Below are 25,301 nucleotides of genomic sequence, written 5' to 3'. Positions count from 1 at the left end.
TTTTATGGACGACTGTTTCGTAAACCTAGGAGAGGAGGTCATTCTGACTTTGCTATGACAATCTGGCGCTTCTGACTCAGCTACTGTAAGTATGTTTTGTTATTAGTTTAAATATTTGCTATTGATTGTCCAAATGTGTAGTTTTGCATGTTGCACGCATATGTGTCAACAGATTCAATTGAAGTCACCTATGCTGGAACCGCTCCAATCATTTCAAAGTCGATTATTTAAAAAGATTCTAACAATTAATTTAATATGAGAAATTCAAAAGAGTCATTAAGTCCTGAATTGGGCATGGCTTGTGCAGATTCAAAACAACCATCAGAGAAAACTTTTTTGTGGAAATATTTTCAGAAAAATTCAACACTGTAGCGCTGTTTTGCAATGCCACATTGATACTTCTCAAATAAAATGGCTTAAAGGTGCTGTAGGAAACTTTTGTAAAAAAAATATTTTTTACATATCTATTATACCTGTCATTATGTCCTGACAGTAGAATATGAGACAGATAATCTGTGAAAAAAATCAAGCTCCTCTGGCTCCCGGTAAAAAACATCCAATCAGAGCTGCGGTCCGTAACTTTGTTTGTGTTCAAAATGTAGAAAAATGAACGTAATAAGCGAGTACACCATGAATCCATTTTCCAAACCGTGTTTTTAGCTTGTCCTGAATCACTAGGGTACACCTATAATAAGTGTTTATATTCGGACTATTTTAGATTGCTTCGGGGGTACCGCGGCGGAGTAACCCAGTACCTTTGTGATTCTTCATAGACATAAACAGAGAGAAGTAGTTCCAGCTACGATGTTCTTCCGCAAGACGCAAGCAGTTCTGTTTATTAACCGCTAGAGCGTCAAAAGTTCCCTACCGCAGCTTTAATTAATGAAATGCTTTATGAATTTTTTTTTTTAATTCCTGACATTCTTTTGACATTCATTCTGACATTCATTTTTAATTATTTCAAAATAATTGAAAAACAACAATTCAGCATGAATCATTGTTTAAATGCAAAAACTAAAAATCAAGCGATATATATATATATATATATTTTTTTTTTGAAGAAATGAAAAGGTGCTGTTTTCTCATTTTTCAATATTAAATCAAAATTCAGAAGAACGAATGATACTTGACATAGCACACTTTTTAAAAAAGTTATTAAGCCTATTTTTCTTGTTGCCCAATCAGAACAGACTTGTGACCCATTTTGGTTTGTGAGTGGCCCACCAAATTAGAACCACTGCTTTAATCTTCATTAATCAGACCTTTATCAGAAGGGTCTTCAAGCTAATGAAGTCCTTGGCAACAAACAAGAGTAATGGGTCCACTGAGGAAGTAAACTCAACAAACTTCTAAGCTGCTAGCACCACGCTAAAGTTGCTGTGAATTAAAAAAAAAGGCTTTCATGGTAGTTTAATGAGGACACTGCATGAAACTACTGTGGCTGATGAAATAAAAATATTGTTTTTGTTTTTTTTCATAACGTGAGGTGAATCTGGGATATGGAAGATATGAGTGTGAGAAACAGCGTTGCACGCCCAAGCGAGTGCAGCCATGTCTTCGGAGGAGAATTAGGTCAGTTGGGCTCCTGGGAGAATCAGAGGGAAAAAGAGAGAGAAAGAGCAGGAACAAACTAGTGAAACAGAGAAGACAAGGAAGCGGGGACAAGGGATGGATTGAACAAAGTAGAAGGTTAAATGTGAAGGATGAAGGAGAGAGAGAGAGAGAGAGAGAGAGAGAGAGAGAGAGAAAACACCTGAAATGATTTCAGTAGATGGTACCAACAGAAAAACAGCTCTGCGTCAGTGCAACACTTGCTGTTTTAAATGCTCTGACTACAAGCCTCCACACAATTGTAAAAAAAACATGTACACTGCAAAAAATTATTCATAGATCAACTAAATGATGCATTGAATAATAATGACAAACTTACCAATGGTATGCTTTTTACATTTGCAGATGCTTTTATCCAAAGGGATGTGTGTGTGTGTGTGTGTGTGTGTGTGTGTGTGTGTGTGTGTGTGTGTGTGTGTGCATGTGCGTGTGCGTGTGTGTGCGTGTGTTTCAGTTTACTTATAACAACTCAGGAACATATGAAATATCTGTCATGTTGTCAATCTCAATAGCATTTGAGTTTAAATAATGCTTTTATTTACCCTTTTTGAGGTCAAATAGCCCTAACATGGGAAAATACAGAAAAAAATAAACCTTTGTAGTATGGCCCATGCACCTTCTTCCCAGCATGCACTAGGACATACACAATTAATAGGGTTTTAATGACCATTTGCCAGTTTTATTTACACTGTTGATTATTTTGTTGACACATTTAGATTTTAGTCGTATTGTGTGCCAGGATTCATTTTCTTAGTTACCTGTATGATCATTTATGACTGATTTTAAATCATGAGAATGTTACATTATGCTCAGTCAAGATATTTACGTAAAAAAATCGGAAAAAGACATGCAAACTATTGCCTTGAATGCTTTATTCAGTCAAGTTCTATTAAAACCTAATTTTACCGCATAAACTGTGAAAGTGTCTATACAAACTGCAGTGATGTACAGATGCTATTGTGAAACATTCTTAAGATGAAGCATCATAGAGAAAAACCCGACATAACTGCACTAAAGTTTACACAAGAGAGTAAAGATGTACGTGATTCTAAAGCAAACCACAGATCTTCTGCACGTCACAACAGCTCTTCAGCTCAAATCTCAAAGTACAGTGATGTGTTCCTCCATCCCCCTTCACTCATTCTACAACACAGATTCATCTCCCGCTCTGTACTGTAAGGCTTGACACTGTACTGGGGTAATTAGTTAGTGGCTGGAATAGATGTATGAAATATTAAGGGACTTCCAATGGGACCAAACTTCAAATGAAAATCTTGCTGGCCTTCTGGAAATGTGCCAAGCTGAAAAACTGGAAATATGCACTAAATAAAAACAATAAAAGGGAATGTTTACAAATTTGTCCTTGGGCATGCACTGGGACATACTTAATATAGTTGTACTGACCTTTTGCCAGTTTTATTTACCCTATCGTTGCTGATTTTGTCGCCATGTGTAGAAACGTGTTGTCTAGTATGTCAGGATTCATTTTCTTAAGGTTTCTTATAATGTCATTTCTGACAGATTTCAAATCATGAGAACCTTTCAGTGATTCATTCTTTAAAAGAACAATTTCTTCTTGTGGTGACGAACATTTTGATAATCTAAACAACCCTTTCCCACTATAAAGAACCTTTTGTGCAAAGGTAAGGTTCCATGGAGGTTAAAGGTTCTTCATGGAAACATCACTGTCAATAAAAAAGCTTTTTTAAGAGTTTAAAGCAAATAAATTCTTCGAAATCTGAAAAAAAGCATACAAACTTATGATCTATGCCTTATGTTTTATTCAAGTTCTGTGAACACTTTCTTTTTATAGTCTTAATTTGTAGACTGCAAAAGTATCTCTACAAAATGGAATGATGTAGAGATGGTTATATTAAACTAAAAAATACAGTGGGTATAGAAAAGAATCATCCCCTTTAAAAAACAAATTTTATTGCTTTGCAGCCTGAAATGAAGATTGACTGTTTTTGTTTTTATAAAGCTGTTGTTACTCAGTGCAAATTATGACATCTAAGTGAAAGATATATCACCAACACAGAGTTGGAAAAAGGACCCCCCTCCTAAAAATGACTTTTAAACTCAATCAGGTGTAGCTAATCGCCTTCTCTGGCGCACAGAGCCATCTGACTTTCAACTGTGATCATCTGTGGTCATATTGATTAGCTCAGCTTGAAAAGAGCTTTCCAGGAGCATTTCAGTATTTGGTAGTGCAACTGAAGCAAGCAATCAATCAACTATAGGTGGGAAGGCACAGTCAAACGATCTCTGGGATAAAGTTTAGGACAGCCACAAGTCAGGAGGTGGATACAAAAAAAAATTCAAAAGCTTTATCAATGCCAAGAAGCACAGTGAAGTCTATTATTAAGAAATGGAAGGTATTTGGTACTGTACTGTATAACACAGATCCTGCCTGGATCAGGACGTCCCTCCAAACTGGATAGCCAGGAGGAAACTGAGCAGAGAGCCAAGGGCTACAGCATCTCTGAAGCAGCTGCAGGTATTTATGACCAAGAGTGATCATGTGACAACAATATCACAAATTCTCCACAAATGTGGCTTGTATGGGAGGGTTGCAAGAAAAAAAAACACTCCTCAAGAAAGGCCACATGAAGTCACGACTGAGCTTTGCCAAAACGCAGCTTGAAGATCCTGAGGCAGACGACACTAAAATGTAATTATTTTGGCCTCAACATGGAAATGATATGTCTACAGCTCACCATTCAAATAACCCTATTCCTCCAGTAAAGCATGGAGGTGGTAATGTTCTGTTATGGGGGTGTTTCTCTGCAGCAAGGACTGGAGCACTTGTCAGGATAGAAGGAAAAACCGATGGGGTAAAATACTGTCACATTCTTGAGGAAAATCTGCTGCTCTCTGCCAGAAATTTTTCAATTGGATGAAGGTTTACCTTCCAACATGTCAATGACCTAAAGCACAAATTGAGCACACAGTAGTTGAAGGAGAAAAAGGTTAATGGCCTATCAGAGCCCAGACTTAATGCCCATTGAAAATGGAATGACTTGAAGACTGCAGTCCACAAATGCTCGCCATCAAATTTAACTGAACTTGAGCCGTTCTGCAAAGAAGAGTGGGCAACTATTGTGACGTCTAGATGTGCAAAGTTTGTAGAGACAGACACATATACCAACAGACTAAAGACTGTAATTAAAGCAAAACGTGGTTCAGCAAAAACTGTGTCCGTCTTCATTTCAGGCTGCAAAGCTTCAAATTGTGATTATTTTAAAGGGGGGGGGGGGGGTTAGTTCTTTTCTAGACCCACTGTAAATGGGAATGTGCATAAATGTGTCCTCGAGCTGGGTGTTGATACAGATTTGATTCAAATTCTGCAGCTGTTGATTCTGATTCCATTAAATTAAATTCTGATTCATTTTGGAATATCTTATTTTGCTAATATATGAAAGAAATGATCTCTCAGCTAATACGGTTAACATTCTAAGTACCTTCTAAGGTACACTTCAATATTGGTTTATTTTTTTAATCATTTTTTATTTATATTGTTTTTCACACATATGATAAACACAACTGGCTCTATGGAGAGCAAGTTAATTCAAATTTAAATTCTATTTCTTGTTAAAAACGGCTGCCGTGCTGACTATATATTATTACATACTTCCAGCCGTGGACATTATGTCTCATCAAATTTGATTACAGACTGTAAATTCAGGTAACGCCTATCTTATTTTGCTTTATATTTAACAATACCGGACATCAATCAAAATCGAGCTTTAAATTAAGATGCAATTAACTGGAAAATATCAATAATTTAGCCGCCCTCAACATGGCACTTGACAGTGAACAGAAAATAGATAACTGGCTAATACAGGTGACAGTCAACAGTCTGCCAAATTCAGTTCATGCACCAGATTTTTGCACATTTATGTCTGCAACTTAAAAGGCAAATGTATGAATTTTAATCATGTATGATAAAAATCATCAATATATAAGCAAAATGTAATATTAAATGTAAAAGGCAGTCAACTTCAGCACTTCAACTCTTTTACAGATGATTGTTTTTAGAGAAGTGGCATGTTGCGAGGGTGTAATGAAGGGACAACTCCTCAGCTAAAGGCATCAGCTTCAGAGATTGAAGACCAGGAAAGCTGCACGAAAGCACCAGAGCAGGGAAATGAAAGGGGAGGGAGAACAGAAAGGCAAGTGTAAAATATTCAGCAGTTAAATCCGCTCCCTGGTGAAGTGAGAGCTAATGATTGAAATAAAGATAATGGTGGCCATGTTACAATAACGCTCAGCGTCATTTAACCTCTTAACCATAAACCACGGGGCTGAAAATTTTCCCATACTATTGCAAATGGTACTAAGAAATTCTTGCCTCTACAGTATGCTATAGCTCACATGCAAATTAGCACAGAGAAGAAAAACACATTGACTAGAAGTCAGAAGCGGTGACCAAAGAGGAAAGTGAATCAGCAGGACAAAGTCACTGGAAAGTGCCCATCTGGACAGTTTGGATGCTTCCTCTCACTCTAAACTGTGATGCCAACTGTGAAAGCGGCCTGTCACATAAACACACAAAAACTCACAGTGCTAACAGATTAGCAGTTAGCATCATCTCCTATATTCTAACCTAAGGCACCATGGCTATAACTCAGCCAAATATAGGACCTGGGGTGACTATTCAGAGTTTTAACTAGGTGGATTATCTAAAATCAGGTCAGTGAAAGACATCAGAGGGCTAATTTCCCTTCCAATTGTATTTGCTCGATACTCCAATAAACTGTTGCATAATACCTCTCCTCTCTGTCAGGACTGTAGTAGTCAATCGTCTCAGCCTCGTACAAATCTAGAACATTAGCTTAGACATCAAAGGTTTGGTTATTTAAAGCACACCCAGAGAGGGACAGAAGTGTGGTGAGGGGTGAATGAGTCTAAAACTGAATACATTAACAACAGAGCGTATGTGTGCGCATGACTGTGCGTATTATGCTACAGCAGTTGACTTGCTATCACGGATGGGTAAATGTTTTTAAAGAAAGAAGTTGCTTGGGAAAGACAGCAGAAAGGAGGACAGGAGAAGGAGGAAAAACAAGGAGACAAGAGGCCAAAGGGCAGAATACGAAGAACATCTGTAGGAGGACAGAAACATGAGTCAGATTGTGAAAATGTTGAAACAATATATTGAAAGTTTACAGCTTAAAAATCTGTCATTTCTTTTTTTTACAGATGGAAGAAAATAGTTATGCTCTAAAAGGAAATTGCATTGATTTTCAACATTGAGTCAATCAATTTAAAGGTAAAGTGTGTAATTTTGGTGATGGGCTGTTTTTCAACCAATGGAAGACATGATTAATGGTGAGGAAACCTATTAGACTTAACTTTTTTATTTTTAAGACAAGCATTATTTTCTACTTTAACCCTTCCGCTAATCCTCACCCCTTGCTTTACAGAAGGTCCCAAAGGTATTAACTGGTCTCCGCTCTGGCAACATGGTTTTCAGTGAGATGCATTCATAAAATGGTAAAAAAAAATATATATATAATGATTGAATATTATATTGACATAACCTTGAATGAATTGTGACATTACTCATAATTTGTATCTGATGTTTTTCTTTGAAAAAAAAAAAGTTCAATTATGTAGTAGCACAACAAAACAAAACAAAATTCACAGTAAATTGAAAAAAGAAACACATTTGCTAACTATTTAAAGTTATAAAAACAGACCTGTTCTTAATAATTCTACAACAATTTAACCCATTACAGTGTTAATATATAGTTAAAACTAAAGCCATAAACATTTATTTGCTTGAAATAAAATGAATGTTAACTAAAATAAAATCTGATCAGAATAAAATCTGAAAACTTATTTTACTTCAGCTAGTAGCCAAAATAACATTTCTTTCATTTAAATAATTTTCATTGAGTTTCAATTTGGTGTACTAACATTACTAAAACTATTTTTTTAAACTAAAATAAAAATTAAAAAATCAACAACATAAAGGCATATATTTTAAACAAAAAACTATAATAAAAAAAAAACTCAAAATTGCAAAAAGTCAATTAAATTAAATTAAATTAAATTAAATTAAATCTTTAAATTAATCCATGGACAAACACAAAATACCTTTAACAGAAAGCACAAAAATAAAAACAAATGTAAAATATATATTTGTAAAAAATATTGCATTTAATTTACTTACATAAAATAGTACTGATTTATGCCAAAATAAACTTGTTCACTTAAGGGATTAATTTAGAGATTGATTTTAAGATTGAAAGTTAAGATTTTGTATATTTGGATAATTTCCTTTAACTTGCACTTAAAACTGTATATAAACAGGTTCTCCACAGACTAACATTATAAAAGAGCAAAAGCCTGTAGGTCTATAGGAAAATGTTGGCTGGCAACAGTTGCTAAGGTATGACTGGTCGGTAATGTTTTAAGGCGGGGCTTTGGTGAAAGGTCAGTTCTGTTTGATGCCAATCTGTACTGCTATTTAATCGTTTGAAGGCTTACAATTTATGAAATTTTCTTTTAAAACATGGACAAAGGCTCCAAATTGTCCTCACCAACACTTCCACATGTCCACGGTTGTGGTTTGCTATCTGAGCTGAATAACACACCTCTCGTTCATAGCGCTTTTAAAAAAACAGCAGAGATTTATCACTGTCTTTATTGCAAATGAAATTAGATTATCAGACATTTATATTACGACAGCAACAGCAGTAATTTAATTTCCAGTGCTGCAGTGTTTTTTATGTCCTCCCCAGATAAATAAACAGAAAGAGAACGATTAGTGGCTCAGTGTGGGACAAGAGAATTTATAGCACCGCTGTCATAATGAGGCTCAAGCTTTTAATGGCAAAGGCTTCATCTCTTTTTCTTTTTTTTTTTGTTGTTGTTCATCTCATTCTCGGTTTTCTTTTTCTATCTCTCTTCACCCTCAGGTAGGGAGGAATGGCAGACAAAACAAGGCTACAGGAAAGAGTCCTCATCACCAATTTATGTTTGCTCCCATGTCTCGCATATATTTACCTCACTTTGAATGTAATAGAAAGTGTTGCTCGTCATAAAAGCGCACACCAAAGCACCAGCTTTAATTGTGATGTGGAAAGACGTGCATATCTCTCTCACAAAGCCTTTTTAGCTTTGTTATTATCACAAATGCTAAAGTGGAAGCTGTTCTGTCTGTTTTCACATGAAAAGGTGCCTAAGCGAGGTGGAGTTGGTGGAGAGCGCCTCTGCTTGAAATGATATAATGTAGATGATTAAAAGTAATTTGAGGGAGAGAATGAGAATGTGTGCGTGTGATCGAGTGTATTAAGACTCACATGATCCTCATAATGGTTTAGTTGTCTGTGTATCTTGATTACACTATAATTGCCGCTCTGTCCCGTGTTAGTTCCTGCTAAAGGGGCTATGATGACACTTTTGCCTTTCTTTAATATGTTAGTGAAGAGTGCTGCAGGGGGTGAAAATTATTGGTGTTCAGCGTGGCTGTAGATGTATGGCATCTCAAAAGTGCTGTAAGCTCTCTACTTAACTGTTTACGACCCCTGGCCGAAGAGGGATTACTAAACGAGAAGAACCTCAGCGGGCATTAATGAGGGAATGTGCTGGAGGTAATGGGGCACTTAAAAGCAACAATTAACATCTTAACAAGTTCTGACATATTGTGACCCGTTTGATACACTCTCTCTTTTCTTTCTTTTCATATACACGAATAAACATTTGATAGAAACTCTAATCCAAATACAAATAATCAGTAAATGCATTCAAGCTTGTGACCTTGGTCTTGCTCTCATCAAGCTCTACTGTTTGAACTACAGGAAGACATATACATACTATGTGTCTTCAAGCTGACTCATTTAGTAATTGTTATCAAGTGTGTACGTTTAAGTGATCTCATTAGTAATCTCAGGTTGTTCTAGCACACATACAGAGTAAAAAAATATTTTTTGAAGCTGCAAATAAAATGTTATAAGTTTATGGCTATGGTTATAGGATTATTGAAATACATGGTACAAGAAAATATTATTTCAGTCTTTCTACTTGTGACGTGATGTTTAAACTGAATGCGTTACATGCCATTTTCTATCATTATTTCTATCATCTATCTACACACAAACACGTGTATACACACACACAAGCAAAATGGATATGTAAAAATTATATATGAATCCCTAAAAATAATAATGAGAACAGAGTGGCTTGTGTGTTTATTAAAGCACCCTCTATCTATACAGGCCACACATAACACAATCACAATTTTATAGTTATTGTGAAGCTGATTAAATATGAGCTATACAACCTATGAGAATATGTTCCACGATCATTTTATGATTCCTATTTCATTTATCATTATGCGAGGGTGTTTACAGACATTATAAGTCCATCAAGGAGAATAGCTCATTAGTAGGCTGACATGATTATTAAGTGTTTACTTCATTTGTTTAAAACGGCAAATAGTAAATCTGAGCTTATCAGCTGAATGCTGGACAAGACTTAGACGCCTGGAGAACTGAAATACACCCGTCCATACAACGACTTTACAAAACACATCTGTGGGAGGCCTGTAGTGTGTGGGCAAAAGGTACGAATCGAACTTGAAAGTGCTTGCTATATGTAGTCTAGCATCAAGGTGGCCCACAGGAGTTGGACTGGATGCTGCACTGGTTGGAAACTGAACAGAGAAAGGCTTCATATCGTGCTCATATGGTGGGTTACATGTATACATTATTTTTCACTGAATATATTTGTCTCAGAGCTTGAGGGGAGCTGCTGTGATTAGTCTCCGAAATTAAGTAACCTCTTAATTGGCACCATCCAAGAGGTGAAAACAATGTTGTGAGACACAGTGTTAATGGGCATTAGCATGCTTATAAATAACCGACTGCATATAGAGCTTCAATTGTGATTCATTGATTGTGATTTCCCTCCACCACTGTTAAGGAGAGTCTAATATGTAATGTTTCCATGCTGTGATAACAAGCCTTTTGAAAAATGCTAACTCGCTATAGCATATGTTCCCGCAAAGGTTCTCCACTCTGTCTAGCTGAGGGTTGCCAGCACTTACTCTCATAAGTGGCGTAATTTGTTGAGTAGCTGGAGGTGATAGAACACAGGATGGGGGCTGAAATGATTCAGAGCTCCATCCAGCAGAAACACAGATAATAATGCTGACATTCGGCATATCAGCAGACTCAGGGGTGCTTTTATATGAATTCGATGCACCATTACGTCAATAAAACAGCGAATGATGTCGTTATTTGCATTGCTTAATTGGATAATGTCTAAGATGTTATGTTACATTTTGTTTTAATCATGTCTAATGTCATGTGGTGGGCTAAAGCCGTCATTCAGATTTGCTGTAAAAAGTGGGAGTGGTGTTCATGGGCATCTTGGAAACCTCAACTGGGAATTTAATCTTGTCTGGGAACTTGTCTTAACTTGATTTCATTGACTTGAGTCCATCGATCAGACAGATTTAACCACAGCTCTTGTATCTTTGTGGGCAGTGCACAGACATATGGTGCAACAGCATTTGGCTGACACGAGTTCGAGTCCTGGCTCTTGGTCCTTTCCCAGTCCTATTCTCCCCTCTGTTTCCTGTCTCTCTTTAACTGTCCTATTCAAATAATGGCAAAAATGCCACAAATATAACTTAAAAATAAAAAAAAAACAACCTGGCAGAGATTCGACCCCATAGCTGACCCTCATGACTTGAAGCCTTTATTTATGTTGCAAGAATACATTTATTTTATTTTATTTTTTTCTAGACCGCCAATGGGTATATTTACATTTTATGAGAGTTTCTTATATTCTAAGCGCAATTCCACGGATATCAAGCTAATCCCACATCCGTACTACCAAGATTTTTTTGTTGTTGTTGTTTGTTTATTTTTTCTTGCTAGGACCATTTGCCGTCCGTTTAGCTGCTGGCTTTTGGCACATTCTGAATCTGAATCCGTCACGGCCATTGACCATTTATAACTGATCTGATCTAGAAGCTTAGCATTTGTGAAATCCTGTAAATGAGTGTTAGCTGGGAAATCCTGCATCATGCTGCTATGTGCTAAAAGGATGTGCAAGATTTCAGTCGCGTTCACAGCTCACCTGTGGGTGCGTCTGTCACTTTCACAAACACCTCTCTGGCTGCAAAGACTGTTTAAGTGTGGCATGGGGTAAAATGGTCTCTGTTTCAGCAGCTACGATCTGCAGCTGAAAGCTCTAGAAGATTCGACAGTGATCATTGCATCCGCAAGGCATGGCATTACTGAATGCAAGTACTGTTTGCTATACTGTTAATAGCAAATCCTCCATTTTCATGTTTTCATTTAAGAAGATTACCTGAAATGTTATTATGATGAAGATCTCCGATCTGTCTACAAAAAGAATTGATTTCTTTTAGTGTGTTTGGCAATTGATAGAACAAATTATTGCAACGTGATGCCAGAGAGTATCTTCACAGGGTTATTAATTATAAGACCAGGAAAAATGAAATTATGCATTAATAAAAAAGAATGCACTAACACATTTTAGTCTTTTAGATAATGCCAGATGGGATTGGTTCAAGTATGCTCAGATTCAAAGAAAACAGAGTGTGTAACTTTGCCTTTCTATTGCAGTAAAGTTCAACTAAATATTTTATTTTCCCTCCCACATAACAATTAAAAGTAAAATTCAAACACACCAAACAAGACTCTGTTCTTTAATACTGAGTAGGTAATAGCACCATAACAAAGTCCTTGAAAAAAGACCTCTTGTTATTATTACTGACTGAAAACAATAATGAACATTAACGACAGAAAAATAGATGTGTGGGGCTCTAAAAATGCAGTGCTTTGACAGACACACTTTTAAATGTTACAAAACCAAATATTAATGATTTAATAGTTAATAGGAGCAACTCCGAAGACATTTTTAAAATGTCATCAAAATGCTAGTGTGTGGTTGTGGATATCTTATGCATTTAAAACATACACACTTTTGAATCTATATTAGTGAGAACTTCATATAAATGTTTTTGTTTTCTTTTCTATATATATATATATATATATAAACTACTCTAAAACCTGCTTATTTTATTAGACACAATGCAAAACATCTTTTCAGTCTTATAAATAGTAAAGATCAAATGTCCTTGGTTTTTGTCATGTTACACAAGTTATGTCACAGTATTTGTGAGGACATTTGGCCCTCACAAGTATAATAAAGCTGTAAACACACTCTAAGCCACTCTAGAGTTAAGCCTACTTGTAGCTACAATAAATGGCTGAATATCTCAGAAATGGCAAGGACAACATGATAATAGGAAAAAAAAAAAATGTGACTAGTACACAAATGCCCAAGTAATGATCTACTTATGCATGAACACAACATCGTGTCTCTGGTATGGACAAAAAACAATAATAAGATCTTTAGGGAACGTTATGTCACAATATGTCCGTTATTAATAAATTAATTTCTCCACCCAGACTAGCTGTGATTTCATGACTATTTATTGCCACATTACTCAGAGCACCTGCTCTCAATAAAATCTCAGGCGAAGCGATGCAATATCGCTCATCTCATATCTCAACTGTTTCTCAACTGTTAGAATCACGTGTTTAACAACTTTCGGGCGTAAATGCGGTCAGGACTCGAATTACGGTCCGTGTACGTTTTGATAGTTTGTTTTCCAATTTGAAATGAAATAAGCAGAAACGAGAAAACGGCCCATTTATTCGTTTTTCGTTTTTTTGAAAAAAACGAAAAACGAGATTTCGGCTTGAGTTTTCGTTTTTTAGTTCAGAGGCATAAAACGAATAAATGACTTCAAAATCCGTTTTCCACATGTGGGCGGTCCTAAGACGCCCCCTTCCGCCGATTGGTCAAGCAAATCTGAGCATGTGACGTCATCAGTTGTCGCTCAGGTCTGTTCAACAAAATAATAGTCCTCTAACGTTACTATGGCTACCGATTCTTAAACTGTGCAGGGCAGGTCCTGTTGGGCTTTCTTCTGTGCAACTTTACGCGTTTCACAGAAATCTTTACATCAGAAATATTAAATATTAGTCTGCCACCAGCCCGTTTTAATTAGCTGTGCGGAGTTAAATCTGTGTGGTGAAGCTGCGCTAGACAGCGCCGAGCGGGAGAGGATCAATGACCAGTGTTCGGTCAGCAGTCAGAAACTTGGGTACCGATGATGATGAAATACATTTTTACTGAAAATGACCCGCGAGTATGATTGACAGGACGATAGCGGAGACAATTAAAAGCGCAATATAACGTCTGTTAACAAAAAAAAAAAAAAAAAAAATATATATATATATATATATATATATATATATATATATATATATATATTATATAAAATATAATTAATATATTATATAAAATATAAAAAATATATTATATAAAATATAAAAAATATATTAATATAAGCGAATTTGTCTTTGTTTTTAATAAAATAATTGTGAACCACAAACCGAGCCTTCGTTTTAAAGGGCGATTTCCAAATATATTTTATTTATTTGTTATAATATGGGTATTTTATGTCACCCGTCTTATTAGTTTGATTATAGTAGGCTATACGCGATTTTTTTTTTAATTATTGTACTATTTTACTGTTGTTTTTTTTAATTAACAATATATCATAACAACTTAAAAAGATAAAAATCTACAGAAGAGATTAACAAATAACATTGGTGTTGTCATAAGTTAACTAATCAATGGGAAATTTTCCTCACAGGCACAACCCTATTCTTAATGTTGGCTACATGTTACAGATTTAATGTTGAGCACATAATGTTAAAGGCTTCTTAAATACCATCACATTCAGTTGAAGAGTCAAGAAGGATGTGTTAATTTATTCAATCTTTCATTAGTTGGTGACCCGGTGTGATTATAATAGCATAAATAAAAAAAACACGTAATAGGCTATGTATGCCAATAGACAAAACACATCTGCTTTATATATATATATATATATAAAACACCAGCAGTTGGTGGCAAGTAACCCTGATAATGTTTAAATACCAATTTACTCATTTAGGCTCACAATAAGCAGATTACATAATTATACCATGAAAAAAATATATATATATATGTGTGTGTGTGTGTGTGTGTGTGTGTGTAAAAGCAAGAAGTCCAGTCCTGGCAGTATAATCAAACAATAAAACGAGAAACAATGAATGCAATCAAGAACATTTTTTATTCCACAGGAACTTGATCCAGTTCACTTGTTAAAGGATACTCCACTTTAAAATAAATTCTGTCATCATATACTCACTCTCATGTTTTTTTCAATCCTTTATGAATTTCTTTCTTAAGCATGAATTCGAACAAGATCAATTAGTATTTTTAAAGCATTTTGGAACTCTTCTTGTTGGAAATTGACAACACGTTCATTTACATTTACATTTATTCATTTAGCTGACGCTTTTATTCAAAGCGACTTACAATTGCTATATATGTCAGAGGTCGCACGCCTCTGGAGCAACTAGGGGTTAAGTGTCTTGCTCAGGGACACATTGGTGGCTCACAGTGGATTCAAACCCGGGTCTCTCACACCAAAGGCATGTGTCTTATCTACTGCGCCAACACCACCCCCTCATCGTTCAAAAAGAGATGCAATGTCAGGACACTGCATAGAGAACTGCCTCTCCACAGCAACCTGGTCCTCTGTTGACTGAAATGGATTCTGCCCAAAAGTTGAAACTGGTGTCAATGAAGATCTTGCTTCACGGTCATACCAGCCTGCAGCCTCCACTGCATTTGGCAAAAGATCCACAGATTCTCTCTTTTGGCATCCTCCATGAGCCAAAACATTAGGAACCCCCTTTTCTAATAATAATAATAATAATAATAATTAGACAAAAGAATATGTATCTTATCAACATAATTTCAGTAATTTGATAAGGAAAGGGACTTTTAACAGATGATAGAAGGTAATTTACAAAATCGGAGGCATTCTTGACTCTGACACAGTCACGGCCTGTGGCATTTACATTGGCAGTCGATTGATTCAATTACATATGCCTGTACTCTGTAAGATTTACTGCGATAATTAACAGGGCCTATCATGAAATAATATTTGCCAAAAGTGTTAGATTTTCCTGAATGCGCTGTAGAATAATTTACATCCAAAGATTTTCAACATTACAATTTTTAGAGGAAACGTTCTTGAACTAAAAATAGCAAAAGGGAGACAGACACATTAACTGTCATAAATGGTTAATGAAAAGGGTCAACTCCAGATACTGTACATCTAATTGGGTGTCAACTCTGTCAATTTTTTCTGTCATAAAATTTTGTGGTTACCATTGTGCTGAAGAGTATTGCTGTCAATTGCGATTTTCACTTTGATTGAACTCATGAGCAGGTGCACATGTGTCGAATGTGTCCATCCTGAGCAAGCATTAATGGAAATTGTATGTTAAGTCAATGTAACTCAATTAGGTTATAACGGCTTTCCCGTTTTATGTTTCAACGAACTGATTGAAGTAGGTCACAACGACGACATTAGAATTTCTACGTAGAATCAGGTAGAAATACCTCCTTAAAGCAACCAGATTTAAGATCCACTGCTCTAGAGGTCCAAGATTGTATGTAATAAACTAACTTCCTTAACTGTATGTAGCTGTTGTGCTAGTCTAATTGTTTTCCTTTTTTTCCTTTTAAATAAAAAGAATCACACAATTGAAAGAATATGGCCTGAAGTGAATAACCGAGTGAATTATCCAGTGAAAGGGGCACTGATGCAATTAGTGAACCAGGAGGAACTGGACATGGAAGATGACCTGAAACGTTATTGCATGTCTGCACTATCTTGTCAGGTTACTACAGTTGGTCTTGACCGTGTGGTGCAGTCCTGGTATGCTCACCGGATTCCAGGTAAAACAAAGTTTAAGTGTGAATTATGTAATAGGCATGTGCAAGTATCAACATTTCATATCACAGTAATTACTTAAGGTTCAAGTTTTTTAATAGTATTGCAATAAAGAACAGGTTTTAAAAAAATTGTCTTTGTTAATGACAAGTTTCAATTTTTGTGATGTATATTAAAATATCATGCAATATGGCAAAAAAGTATAAGTTTCAGATTTAAGAAACAAAATTAACCTAAATAAGCTAAATGCTAATTTAAATAACCCTAATGCAAACATTAAATGAAAACAACACTTTGTAAAAAAGATAAAATTGTGGTTGCTTGCCCATTTATGATCAATCAGATCAGCCACAAGCTAATAAATTTCAGCAAAGAATTTATTATCAAAGCAAGGGAATATTCTAAAATGCTTACAGTTTTTTTATTCAACTGCTTACACACAAAATTATTATGTCACACAATTTCTAAAACCAATTTCTAAAGACACTCAGACACCAGAACCACACACTAAATCTGCAAAACCATACACAAATGTTTGGCCTTTTACTCAGTTTTCAATTTCGTTAAACACTTTTTGCAAAACACAACACACAATTTTCTATACAACACACACAAATCTGACAGGAAGTTTCTTTATTTCCTTTTATAAACACAACCAATCAAAATGCCACACTAATTCATCAGTGCCTCACACTAACTCCTCACATGTGCAGACACTTGTTGCTTTACCTAACAACAACCAATCATAACTTTAGTAGTGGCCATAAATAGGCCAAAGGTCAAGTAATAGGTTTTGGATAATGGATGCAAACAATGCAGACAGAGTACAAGAGGACGAGTTTGACTAATAGGAGTTGGAAGGGGAGCAAGGGAAGGAAGAGGACGAGTCAGAGGACAAGGAACAAGAAGAGTGGTCTCGAATGAGATTAGGGCTACAGTAGTCATTCATGTGATAAACCATGGTTTAACAATGAGAGAGGCTGGACTGAGAGTAGAAAGAAATTCATAAAGGATTGAAAAAACATAAGAGCAAGTATATGATGACAGAATTTATTTTAAAGTGGAGCATCCTTTAACAAGTGAACTGGATCAAGTTCCTGTGGAATAAAAAATGTTCTTGATGGCATTCATTGTTTCTCGTTTTATTGTTTGATTATACAGCCAGGACTGGACTTCTTGCTTTTACACACACACACACACACACACATAAATATTTATTTTAATTTTTTCATGGTATAATTATGTAATCTGCTTATTGTGAGCCTAAATGAGTAAATTGGTATTTAAACATTATCAGGGTGACTTGCCACCAACTGCTGGTGTTTTTTATATATATATTAAAAGTAGTGTTTCATGTTGTCACTTCACATTTAATAGCCTCTTAGAATGAAATTGCAATGTAAATTCACAGTGCCTCCTTTGAGCTGCAATAGACAGTGTGTAAAGTACATCTAAAGCCAGGTGCCAATAAAGCTGTGGTGATATACAACACGCTTTAAGAAAAGTTTATTTCCACCACACTGTAAAGTGATCTAGAGGAAAAGCAGATGTGTTTGGCCTATTGGCATACATAGCCTATTACGTGTTTTTTTTATTTATGCTATTATAATCACACCGGGTCACCAACTAATGAAAGATTGAATAAATTAACACATCCTTCTTGTTTGTTTGTATATATATATATATATATATATATATATATATATATATATATATATATATTTTTTTTTTTTTTTTTTTTTTTTTTTTTTGTTAACAGACGTTATATTGCGCTTTTAATTGTCTCCGCTATCGTCCTGTCAATCATACTCGCGGGTCATTTTCAGTAAAAATGTATTTCATCATCATCGGTACCCAAGTTTCTGACTGCTGACCGAACACTGGTCATTGATCCTCTCCCGCTCGGCGCTGTCTAGCGCAGCTTCACCACACAGATTTAACTCCGCACAGCTAATTAAAACGGGCTGGTGGCAGACTAATATTTAATATTTCTGATGTAAAGATTTCTGTGAAACGCGTAAAGTTGCACAGAAGAAAGCCCAACAGGACCTGCCCTGCACAGTTTAAGAATCGGTAGCCATAGTAACGTTAGAGGACTATTATTTTGTTGAACAGACCTGAGCGACAACTGATGACGTCACGTGCCCATATTTGCTTGACCAATCGGCGGAAGGGGGCGTCTTAGGGCCGCCCACATGTGGAAAACGAATTTTGAAGTCATTTATTCGTTTTATGCCTCTGAACTAAAAAACGAAAAATCAAGCCGAAATCTCGTTTTTCGGTTTTTTCAAAAAAACGAAAAACGAATAAAGGGGCCGTTTTCTCGTTTCTGCTTATTTCATTTCAAATTGGAAAACAAACTATCAAAACGTACACGGACCAATTACAGGTATAATTAAAACACGCAACACTGGAGGCGATCGCGCGCAGGGAAACAGCATCTTTACTTCACACACCGAACATGTTCATTGACAGGTGGGGTTCAATGTGGCATCTTCAGGACTACTGCGCTCACAAACTCCATCGCAATCTATAAACTTGAACACGGTCGAAATGCGAGAAACCGTGATCTCTTAGCTAGTTTGCTTCAACAGATGTTCCGCCTGTTTCGCGGTGCCAATATGTCAAGGAAAAGCTTGAAAGGAAATGCATAAAACAAACATTTTCAGACAATGCACCAAAACATCAAAAGTTGTTTTACCTGCTCGGAATGGCACAGAGTACGCACGGGAGGGATGAGGAAATCCAAACTTTGAAGACTGCGAGCGCTTGATCGGCTTTTAATGGCTCGTTTGTAAGAGACGCATTAGATCGGCGCAGTCCTGACAAGACTATGCTGCTGTCTGTCCCTCTCTCCCTCCCTCTCTCTCGCTCCCCCAGAGAAATAAATAATCTCTGCTTTCATCTGGATCACCGAATCTCTACCTCCCTCCCTCTCCAGTTTGCGCGCTCTCTATCTATCTCTATCTGTCTTTTTCTCTCCATCACACACACGCGTGCGTTTTATTGACTCTTGTGTTAGTGTTACTAATATTTTATGTCAACCCTCGCATACCTATTTAAAACACAATTAATATTATATTAAAATAAAAGGCCATTTTTCTTGTGGCTATTGGCTGGTCCCCACAGTCTGTGTGAATTGGTGCATCACTAAAATTCACAGTGCTTTGGACTACATTTTATTGACCCCAACTTCCCCAGCCAGACCCAATGAGTAGGAAATGTCCTTTTGGACCTTATTGGACCCCCTTCATCATAAGGCAATGTAGGCAAAATCTGACCCATAAAAAAAAATTGTTTTAGATGAATAGGTTTTATTTTTTCCCACAACAACCTCAAAAGCATGTGCAGTATCTAACACACTATTTAAACCTTTCTTATACATAATTCATAATAGTCATAATTGTGTATATATATGTATATATATATATATATATATATATATATATATATATATATATATATATATATATATATATATATATATATATATATATATATAAACACACACAAACACACACACACACACACACACACACACACACACACACATGTATAATTCACTTGACTCTGTTATCTATCTTGTATTTTTAATGTTACATTTTTAATGTGTACTGGAATCTTCACCAAGACAAATTCCTTATCTGTATAAGCATACTTGGCAATAAATCTAATAATTCTGATCCTCAGATGTGACTGGACTGAGTAAGCATGCACTCATATTTCTGCAACTGATGGGACTGTATCTCTAGTATTTAATAGTATTTAAAAAATATTTGCATTGACTAATTTAGTCATTCTTAATTTTGGACCCCATCACTGCACATTTTGTGTCTTTCTTATTTAACACCTGATTTATGATCAGCTCTGTAGTGACCTGAACTGGGTGTGTCAGATAAAGGACATTTCCAAAACGTACAGTGCTCAGGCCCTCCAGGACTAGGATTGAGAAGCACTAGCAGATTGCGAGGGACGGGATTACTATGTCGGATTAAACTGCAACAAACATCATTTCATTATCTGCGCATCAGATGAAAAGCATGGTGTGGTGGCGGAAATCTCTCACTGTTGTGTCCAGTTTTGTTTTTATAAACTTCGACATTTTATAGGCTCTCTCTAAGGAAAGCACAATGGGCATTAATATGCAACGACAAGAGTTATTATATTGGAGTTTATTAATGAGTTTTGTGGGGATTTATGTTGTCATTACAGCTTTAGACATACCAATAGTCTTCCACAAATGAAATAATACTGGCGTCTCAGCATGTAGGGATGAGTTTGGTAATATACATGATCTCACAACATTATGAAGTTCATCAGTCAGATGAGGAAATGATAAGTCCTTTCTTCCAGTCTATAACCATTATGTCTCTTTGGGAAGAGCTAGTCTCTTCTTAATGGGATGAACCATTGAACCACACAGAGATCAGGCCAGTGGTCTATATTGTGCCAGGGGGATACGGACAGATGGCTAAGTAATTACGCAGGAACTAACCCCTGTGTGTGTGTGTAGCTTCCATTTTCAAATGAAGACTGCAACAATATTGCATTAATATAAATACAGAAGTCCTCTGAGGTCATTTTCAATGAAGGAAAAATGTGGTTAGATAAAAAGAGGGAATTAATTAATAATTTAATGACACCCTCATAATGACAGGTCAGTTGTTTAATTCCTAAATGAATCTGCTTTTCTGAACAAATCAGTTTACCAAATGATTCAATTGATTCACTTTTAAAGATTCAATTGATTCACTTGTTACTTGCTGCCACCTACTGGTATAACAATATAACCTGCAGAAAGAGCAACTGAAAATCCCAACTAGTGATTTTTCAGTCTTGGATAAAGACTTTCAATAATGTTTTTCTTTATCGGCTTTCCAGAGTACTCTAAAATAAAACACCAAAATAAAATATAACAAAGCCTTGTTAAGGCAGTCTTGACTTTGACCCATGGTCTAGAAAACCAAAAGCTCTATAATTAGCAATTGGGTTTTTAGAAGTGAGGAAATGCCCCTACTGGCAGGGGCCTGTGTAAGACAACCTATAATTGGACCACAGGCACACCCACCATTGAACCAGCTACACAGTGTCCCTGTATCATGCATTACCATTTAATTGTAATAATTAAATTGGCCAAATGCAGTATTGCAATACAATCTAAGTAAGAGATCGCGACTTAAATGGCAATGTGTTCAATGCACATAAATAAGCGATCTGTATTTGCAGTGGTTTACACACAGTGATCTGTTCATGTGCTTCTGAATTAGAGATCAAAGGATGAAGGCAGCCTTTGCAATGCTATTCATCATACGGTTATTTCCTATGCTGGACTTAACACGCTTTTGTCTTTTTTCAGATAGCCTTTCAGGGTGAAATTTGGCTTTCGCCCACACAAGTTCACACTGTGGCCTTGGGTTTGTGTGACAAAGCCTTCTTAAGAGAAAAATAATATCCTTCAGAAAGATATCTGTAAAAAAATGTGCAGTAACTGTGAAACCTTACATCACTTGCTCACCAATGGATCCTCTGCAGTGAAAGAGTGCTGTCAGAATGAGACTCCAAACTGTTGATAAAAGCATCACAATAATTCACAAGTACTCCAGTTCAGTGTCTTGTGAAGTAAGAAGTTACATATTTAAAAAAAAATAATAATAATAATAATAATGATAATAAAAGTCCATCGTTAAGACATTTTAAACATCTAAAATAAAAAATCAAGAACATTACTATGGAGCCAAAAGAGTCTCAATAAAGATAAATGCACACACTACATTCACATATGCACACACAGGATTCATAAATACACACACAGGATACACAAATGCACACAAAATTCACAAATGCACACACAAAATTTAAAAAGCACAGAAGATTCACAAATGCATACAAAATTTAGAAATGCACACAAAATTCAGAAATGCACACACAATTCAGAAATGCAAACAACATTTACAAATGCACTCAAGATTCACAAATGCACAGGACAAGATTCAGAAATGTATTTTTTTAAACAGGGAATGATCTGCAACCAATCAGATATCTCCCTTGTTTGATCCATTCACAAGAATGCACCCCAAGTGGGGGATTGTTTACTTATAAGCCAATCAGCGAACGACTCACTTTCCTCAATCAGCGAAAGACTCACTTTCCTCACGCAGCGAACGACTCACTTTCCTCAGCTAACGACTCACTTTCCTCAGCTAACGACTCACTTTCCTCACGCAGCCGGCCACTCACTTTTCAGCCGGAGAGTCAATTTCCTCTCGCAGCGGACCACTGACTCTCTCTTTATGTAGGGATCGAATATTATAATGAAAGTGACTTCTATATTGCATCCAAAAGAATATTTAGATATATTTAAATATTCATAAAGGTGTAAAAAAAAGTATTTTTACTTTCATTAAAATATTTCAATGAAATGAAATAATTGCCTATTGCAAATTTATGAATCCATGGTTAACTTTTTTTCTGCAGTCACAGTCTGGGCTATATGTATTGAGACATTTTTACATTTATATTTTGTAAAAAATAATAAAAAATAAACCTGAATTGTAATCTAAACATCTGTATTTTCATACAATTTCATAAATAAGTAGGCTATAATATGCCGCACCATAGGCATATCGCTCAGTGTGAATGCGTTCATGTAATTGGCTTATAAGTAAACAATCCCCCACGTGGAGTGCGTTCTTGTGATTGGCTAAAAGAAGGGAGATATCTAACTGGTTGCTGATCATTCCATGCATTTGTGTGTCGAGCCAAGTCAGAGGAGTCTCAAAATTCACACACAAATGCAGTGAAGTTCACAGACCGCAAGCAGTTTATAAATCAAGATATATGTGTGTGTGCATCAGAAATACATTTCTGAATTTTGTCCTGTGCATTTGTGAATCTTGAGTGCATTTGTAAATGTTGTTTGCATTTTTGAATTGTGTGTGTATTTCTGAATTTTGTATGCATTTGTGAATCTTCTGTGCTTTTTAAATTTTCTGTGTGCATTTGTAAATTTTGTGCACATTTGTGTATCCTGTGTGTGTATTTATGAATCATGTGTGTGCATGTATGAATCCTGTGTGTGCATATGTGAATGTAGTGTGTGCATTTATCTTTATTGAGACTCTTTTGGCTCCATATTGCTTCATTGGTTCTTTCAGCTAAAAAAAAAAAAAAAAAACTTGCTTTAAGGATACATAAAGGTCAAGCTTCTACAGAGAATGATGGAAAATATGCTATTTCATATTGTAAGCAGATGAAGAATAAGTTATAAGCAGAATAACGCTTAGTCTGGTACAGATTTTCTGTTATAACAATATGGTTAAAAGGAATCATTCCCAGGCTAATGGGTTATTGGTCACGTGTACTAGACGGCCTTAATTATGAAGCTATATTTGAATGGGGATGTAGGGCAGGGATTTCTCTGACACATCTGAGTCTAGAGGTAAATCATAAAGGCATATGTCCGGTTCAGCATGTGTGCTGACATCTGAACTGCATGAATGTCACCAATCCAGTAAATGAGCACATTGACAGTGGCATCCTTGTGTGATCGTAACTTCAAAGTCCTTAATTGGCTGGTCAGTTAAAGTTGATCTGAGCGTTTCTGTCCCAGTACACATTGACTGAATTGAGTCGGAGGATTCATTAATCACATGGACATAATGGTGAGGAGAAATATGGGACAGTCTGTGATGGTTGATATTTTGAAAAAGGTGAAATTTATTTAGAAAACTGGATTTTTCTGTCTTTATTGGGATTTCTGAGCTGGTCAAAAACATGGGCTATTTTTATGTCTTGTGTGCGCAACAGCTGTCTTTTTTTCAGACAGAGGTCTCCAATTATCCTGCCTTTTCCTCTTGGAAGCCTTTGAAATCTACAGTAGTCTTGCACACAGTATTGTCGTTTGCGCATCTGATATAGGTGCTAAATGCACTTTTTTTCTGGTCAATGCACACTGAAGCTCAGTGCTGTAATGTAACAAAGTAATAATAATTCATTACATTACTTAAGTATTTTTTGGGAGGAACTGCACTTTACTTGAGTATTTATATTTGTGTCAATTTTCACTTTTACTCCATTACATTTACTAAATAAAATGTTTACTTTTACTCTGATACATTTACCCGAAGCTGCCCCGGCCGACCCAAACCTTGGATGCCAACTCTGGTTTTTGGGACTTGGAATGTCACCTCCCTGGCGGGGAAGAAGCCTGAGCTAGTACAGGAGGTTGAGAGATACTGTCTAGATATAGTCTGGCTTACTTCCACTCACAGCTTGGGTTCTGGAACCACTCTTCTCAACCAAGAGTGGACTCTCCACTATTCTGGCGTTGCCCAGGGTGAGAAGCGGTGGGCTGGTGTGGGCTTGATAATAGCCCCCCAGTTCAACTGCCATGTGTTGGAGACCACCCCGGTGAATGAGAGGGTTGTCTCCCTGCGCCTACGGGTCAGGGAACAGTCTCTTACTGTCATTTGTGCTTATGCGCTTAACAACAGTGCAGCGTACCCGGGCTTTTTAGAGTCCCTGGGGTGGCGTGATGGAAAGCTCTCTCACTGAGCACTCTGTTGTTCTACTTGGGGACTTTAACGAATGAACGAACACCATGTTCAAGCATAAGGGTGTCCATCAGTGCATGTGGCACCAGGACACCCCAGGTCTGTTGATAATTTACTTTTTAGTTGTTTCTTATGATCTTCGGCCATTTCTGTCTTGGACACTCGGGTAAAGAGAGGGGCTGAGCTGTCAACTGATCACCACCCGGTGGTGAGCTGGACTTTTACCCAAAGCATATTCTTTACTTACTACAAAATAAAGTCAGAAGAACACAGACTGCAAGCAAGCG

At 36.3% G+C, this 25,301-nt stretch overlaps 1 protein-coding gene across 2 annotated transcripts in view; it reads right to left on the bottom strand.

Annotated features, from left to right (window-relative positions):
* LOC113094741 (caM kinase-like vesicle-associated protein) overlaps positions 1-19,439 on the bottom strand; it is a 42,434-nt gene extending 22,995 nt beyond the window's left edge. For both annotated transcript variants that reach the window (XM_026260386.1, XM_026260387.1), the window contains exon 1: positions 19,164-19,439. The gene's annotated coding sequence lies outside the window, so the exon portion shown is untranslated. The remainder of the gene's footprint in view (positions 1-19,163) is intronic.
* Between the last annotated feature and the right edge of the window lie 5,862 nt (positions 19,440-25,301).

Source organism: Carassius auratus, unplaced genomic scaffold (assembly GCF_003368295.1).
Source record: "Carassius auratus strain Wakin unplaced genomic scaffold, ASM336829v1 scaf_tig00215416, whole genome shotgun sequence".
Classification (NCBI taxonomy): domain Eukaryota; kingdom Metazoa; phylum Chordata; class Actinopteri; order Cypriniformes; family Cyprinidae; genus Carassius; species Carassius auratus.
Note: the sequence above shows the minus strand (reverse complement) of the source record. Positions and strands in the feature narration are given on the sequence as shown.